Genomic DNA, 6,000 nt, shown 5'->3' on the forward strand with positions numbered 1-6,000 from the left:
AGCGGTCTGCGGGTCTCTGACGGTTCAGTGACGGTGATGACAGGAAGTGAGGATCCGCACTGACCTTAATCTGTCTGCAGCTTCCTGTGGCTCTGATACGCCTCGGCTAATAAATCACTGTCCAGCACTGTAACACACTCATTCAGACGCGCCAATAACAGACTAATCATCGGATGCTCACGTTTATAAAGCCTCCATTCCTGATCACTCACAAGAACGGCTGCATATTACCTGTATGTGTCATGGTATATTTGAACATATTTACAGATTTTAAATATGTATAATTTTATCATGTGCAATACCATATTCATTTGGGAAGGTAAGTTTATTTGCATGGTCATCCAAAGTGCTTTACTCAAAAAGCAGTTTTAAAAATATTCATAACAGATGCACAAGGGAAAAAATACATTCGGATTAAAAAATGATTTAAAATGCATTAAAAACAAATAAGAAAAATAACAAATAAGAAAGTGACTATTGTGACTACTGTATTGTTTAAATGTGGACGGTGGTAGTACCCAGAGTTATCATGGTTAGCTTAAATTAAAACTACAATCGTGACACTTTTGTTACTTGAAGTAATCTTAAAATGTATTTGAAAAAAATATGAAAAAATATCATTTATTAATCGATTTTTCAGCAACATTTTTCATTTTCATTTAGTTTAGCTTGAACTAAAATGATTAAAATGGAATAAAACAAATTAATAAAATGATAAAACATAAAATAAGATAATTGTTGAATAAAAAACTATATACACATACCCTGCCGCTCAAAAGTTTGGGATCAGTAAGATTTTTAATGTTTTTTAAGGGAGTCTCTTCTGCTCATCAAGGCTGTATTTATTTGATCAAAAATACAGAAAAAACGGTAATATTGTGAAATCTTATTGCAACTTCTAATATTGGTTTCCTATTTTAATATACTTTAAAATAGAATTTATTTCTGTGATTCAGCACTGAATTTTTAGCAGCATTACTCCAGTCTTCAGTGTCACATGATCCTTCAGAAATCATTTATTATGAGTGTTGAAACTGTTGTGATGCTTCATATTGTTTTATGGAACATGTGATACTTTTTTTCTTTGATTGTTTGATGAATACAAAGTTAAAAAGAGCAGGATTTCTTCAAAATAGAAATCCTTCCTAACAATATAAGTCTGTACTATGACTTTTTATTCATTTAGCACATCCCTCCTGAATAAAAGTATTAATTTCTTTAAAAAAAAAAAGATTGAAAAATGTACTAACCCCAAACTTTTGAACAGCATTGTATATTGTAACACATTTCTTTTTTTTCTTTTTTTTTTTTTTAATAAAAGCTGTTCTTTTAAACTTTTTATTAATCAGAGAATCCTACAAAAAATAAATATCACAGGTCCCTAAACAAATATGAAGCAGCACAATGGTTTCCAACATTGATTATAAATCAGCATATTAGAATGATTTCTGAAGGATCATGTGACACTGAAGACTGGAGTAATGATGCTGAAAATTCAGCGCTGCATCACAGAAATAAATTACATTTTAAAGTATATTAAAATAGAAAACTGTTATTTTAAATTGCAATAATATTTCACAAAATAAGTTTTTTTCCCTGTATTTTTCATCAAATAGATACAGCCTTGAAAACATAAAAAAATCTTACTGATCCCAAACTTTTGAGTGGCAGTGTATTTAAAAAAACAAAAACACACAAAAATAAAAAAAACTATATAGACATTAAAAACGGCAAAAAAACACAACTACATTACTAAAATAAAAACCTATATGTACATTTAAAAGATTATGGAAAACATGACAAAATTGCTAAAAAATAATGAAAAAAACAATAGACATTAAAATAAAAATGACAAACACACACAAAAAATAAAAAAATAAAGCTAAATAGCCATATAAAAACTACTAAACTTTAACTAAAAATTGAAACAGAAAATATTAATAAAAACTATAATTGTATCTCAGCGATACTAAAATAACATGGCGTGTACACGTGTCACAGCTCACGGGGAGCACGGGAACCAGGAACAAGAAGACGAGGATTTCACAACACGGGAGTTTAATATCAAAATAGGAACACAGATCACAGGCAGGGTAGACACTTAAAGACCGACAAACACTAACTGAAAGGACTGGGGCTTTTAAAGACAGGACAATCAAGGAACTAAGGAGACACACCTGGAATCAAATTAACACAATCAGACTGGGAAGAAACTGGGTCACAGGGAACACATGGGGAGCAAAAACACAACAAAACAGTCCAGGCACGTGACAACATGCTACGCAATGGGTAGGATTAGGGTTGTGGGGTAGATGCGTATCATATGTATAATATGCATGTCAAACACGTGCGTATCATGTATATACACCAAAGTCCATTTTTGGGTATCAATACCACAAGTTTTTGTTTTTATTTGGCATACTTTTTATACACATTTTCATGGGCTCACTTTTTTGGGTTTGTTTTGTAAGTGTTGTTAATACCATGGTATATTTTGAGGTAAGAGTAAGTTTCTGCACTTCTTGTGTATGAAGATGCACTGAGGCGTTGTTTCTGACCAATCAGCTTGTTCCTCTCCGGCTCTGGTTTTACATTCATGTCCGTGGCCTGGATCTGCTCTGTGCTCAGCAGATGGTCCGGTGTCCTGTCAGACGAGCGGGTCGAGTCTCGCGGGACGGAGAGCCTCCATTAGCTCACAGCGCACTGAACCCAGGTCAGTGTGGAGCCAAACTCAATACAATTAAAGATAACTGCGGCCCGCCGAGGATCTGGCCGTATCAGCGCATTAACATTCACAGACGAACCTCCTCTCAGTCCTGCAAGGGAAGCTGCTCGAGCCTGCATTCATCATGCATTATCAAAACATTACGGCCTGTAATAAGCTTTATTATGCATTACATGAACTAATTGTAATCACAGTTAATGCATTATAATACTGATTTGTCTTGCACATTTAAAATGTGTAATGTATTAAAGCACATAACAAACAAGCAATTTAATGTATAATAAATCTGTAAATATTATAATGCATTTTAAGTTTGTTTACAATTATTTATGAAAAGTTATAATGCTTTGTAATGGATATTATGAATACCTTTATGATGCATTATATATAAGCACTTCAAGTGACCCAAAATTTAATTAGTACTGTCAATATCAATGATATAATTATGCTTACAAATCATCAGAGTTATTTTTAACTAAAACTAAATATTATTAAATTAACAATTAAAATTAAAATATAAATATTAGATGAAAACTTAAACTTAAACTACAAATGTTGCATTTGCAACAAACTGTAATAAAATATGTTAAAGGACTTAAACTAAAACTGAAAGAAAAAATAAATGAAAGCAAAATAGAAACCAAAAAAAAAAAAATTACATAAAAAATTACTCAAACTTAAAACGATAAAAGCTCATTTAAAATATTAACAAATACTATGATTGATTGTACATAATTCATCAATGTTTTTTATTGTTAACTAAAACTGAAACTATTAAAAATATTTGTGGTAATTGAAATAAAGCTGAAATAAAATTAAATATAAATATTTGACGAAAAAAATATAATAAAATTAGAAATGTTAAAATAAAATACTCTATAATAAATATTTTTTAAAATTTGTAAACAAAGTTATGTTTTACAAGAAAAAGTGTCACCATTTCTTTGTAATTATTTGTGAAATTTACAAGCAATTTCTGAGAGAACTCTTTCAAAGTAATTTAACTGAAAGAAAAATAAATAAAAGTTAAATAGAAACTGATAAAAATGACAAAAGCACATAAAATGACTAAAACATATACTAAAATTATCAAAGCTAATTTAAAATATTAACAAATATTATGATAGTGGATAAATGATACTAAAATATCAATGAAATACATTAAATTATGTAGTTTCTGACAGTCAGACATTAGTGTCTATACTAACATTACTAAAACTTAAACTAAAAGGGTAAAAACTAGTTCAAAATATTATACATATATTATTATATTACTAATGTAATATTTTCAATAAATTGTATAAGACATATATGATGATAGTGTATAAATAATACTAAAATAATTATCATTGGGTCATTTTCTCAGAGGAAACACCTGAGATTCAGCAGAGAGTCTGCCATTAAATCTCTTCTGCTTTCAAGCAGAAACTGGATCTCTGAAGCTGTTCTGTCACCTTATCCTGTAATCAAACGCACGTCCGTAAGCGCGAGCTGATGAAATATATTTGCCATCTGATCGGTGTGTTTGGAATCTAATTGTGTGTAATGCGTCTCATTTCAGATGATGGATCAGATTTAATCTAAGGCTCGGTTGTAAAGCAGTTTAATGCTGATTGTGTCATTTGTTCCTGAAGCTTCTGTTCTCATGCACACACATAAGAAGCTGCTGTAGCGTTTCTGCCCAAATCTATTTTTAGAGAGATTGGTCAGTGTGTGCAGTAAAGGAAAGAGAACGAGACACACGGTACAGTAATGCTTTCAGACATTTGTGTCTTTAGAACAGACAGCTTTATATGAGTGTGAATGTAAAGCTTGCAGTAAAGAAGGTTTTAGCATAACTTCCTCAGCAATGGATGCTCTGCAGTGAATGGGTGCCGTCAGAATGAGAGTCCAAACAGCTGATAAACACATCACAATAATCCACACCACTCCAGTCCATCAGTTAACATCTGGAGAAGACAAAAGCTGAAACTAATCCAGCATTAAGACGTTTTGGACTTGATTCTGGCTAAAATACAAGTCCACAATCCATAATATTGCTTTCTCAGTTGGAAAAAGTGTTCTGGTGTGAATCAGGAGAGAAATCTGCACAGATCAAGCAGCGTTTACAAGACAAAACAGCTCTAAACAAATATGTGGCTGGATTTTGATGTGAGAGACAACAGGAGATGCACTTTTTCACTGGAAGAAGTGTTATTATGGATTATGGATGGACTCATATTTTAGCCTGAAGTGATGGTTTGAAGTTAAAAACATCTTAATGATGGATTTGTTTCATCTTTTGTCTTCTCCAGATGTTAACTGATGGACTGGAGTGGTGTGGATTATTGTGATGTGTTTATCAGCTGTTTGGACTCTCATTCTGACAGCACCCATTCACTGCAGAGCATCCATTGCTGAGACACTGATGCAGAGACACATTTCTACAAACCTGATGAAGAAACAAACTCATCTACATCTTGGATGATCTGAGAGTGAGTCCATTTTCAGCAAATTTTGGGTGAACTATTTATTTAAGATAATATATGATATATCGGTTGATGATTATCAGATAAGTTTCTTGATCAGCAAATCAGCATATTAGAATGATTTCTGAAGGATCAGGTGACATTGAAGACTAGAGTAATGATGCTGGAAATTCAGCTTTGGTCACAGAAATAAATTACATTTGAACATATAATCACATAGAAAACAGCTATTTTAAATTGTAATAATATTTCAAATTTTTACTGTATATTTGATCAAATAAAACTGCCTTGGTGAGCAGAAGAGACTCTTTCAAAAACATTAAAAATCCAAATCTTTGAACAGAAGTGTATATATTTTTTCTGAAACTAGCTTCATGCATTTATGCAGAATCTTTTTAAGAGAATAATAAACATAAATCCAGTCATGCATGTCTATACCTTTGACTGCTAATGTACCACAAAATAAATCTGATGATTATGCATTCATTCCCTATTAAAAAAAACCTAAACATTTTTTCAAAAAAATCATTTAATCTTTTGTTCTAGTTGATGTTTAATTCATTGTACAAAATGCAATGCAATTTCTGAAAGCTGTGAAAGTGAAATACAGCGAGTGAATCTCATCTGTCCAGAGGAATCAGGACTGTCACGTTAGCATGTACATGATCAGAGCCGCTTTCAACTTCAAAATCTTCATCGTCAGCTGTCAGATCTTCTGCGACCGGGACGGCAGGCGATTAACACCTACGCCGGGAGCGAGCGTCATCCTGAAGGCTATGATTTACAGAAGCAGTGGCATTTCGTCAG

The 6,000-nt window shown here is 32.1% G+C and overlaps 1 protein-coding gene across 1 annotated transcript in view; it reads left to right on the forward strand.

The window, feature by feature from the left end:
• Positions 1-2,883, forward strand: part of dntt (deoxynucleotidyltransferase, terminal) — a 144,611-nt gene extending 141,728 nt beyond the window's left edge. The window contains exon 12 of the transcript XR_009273817.1: positions 2,629-2,883. The gene's annotated coding sequence lies outside the window, so the exon portion shown is untranslated. The remainder of the gene's footprint in view (positions 1-2,628) is intronic.
• Positions 2,884-6,000: the final 3,117 nt, after the last annotated feature.

Source organism: Onychostoma macrolepis, chromosome 13 (assembly GCF_012432095.1).
Source record: "Onychostoma macrolepis isolate SWU-2019 chromosome 13, ASM1243209v1, whole genome shotgun sequence".
Lineage (NCBI taxonomy): Eukaryota > Metazoa > Chordata > Actinopteri > Cypriniformes > Cyprinidae > Onychostoma > Onychostoma macrolepis.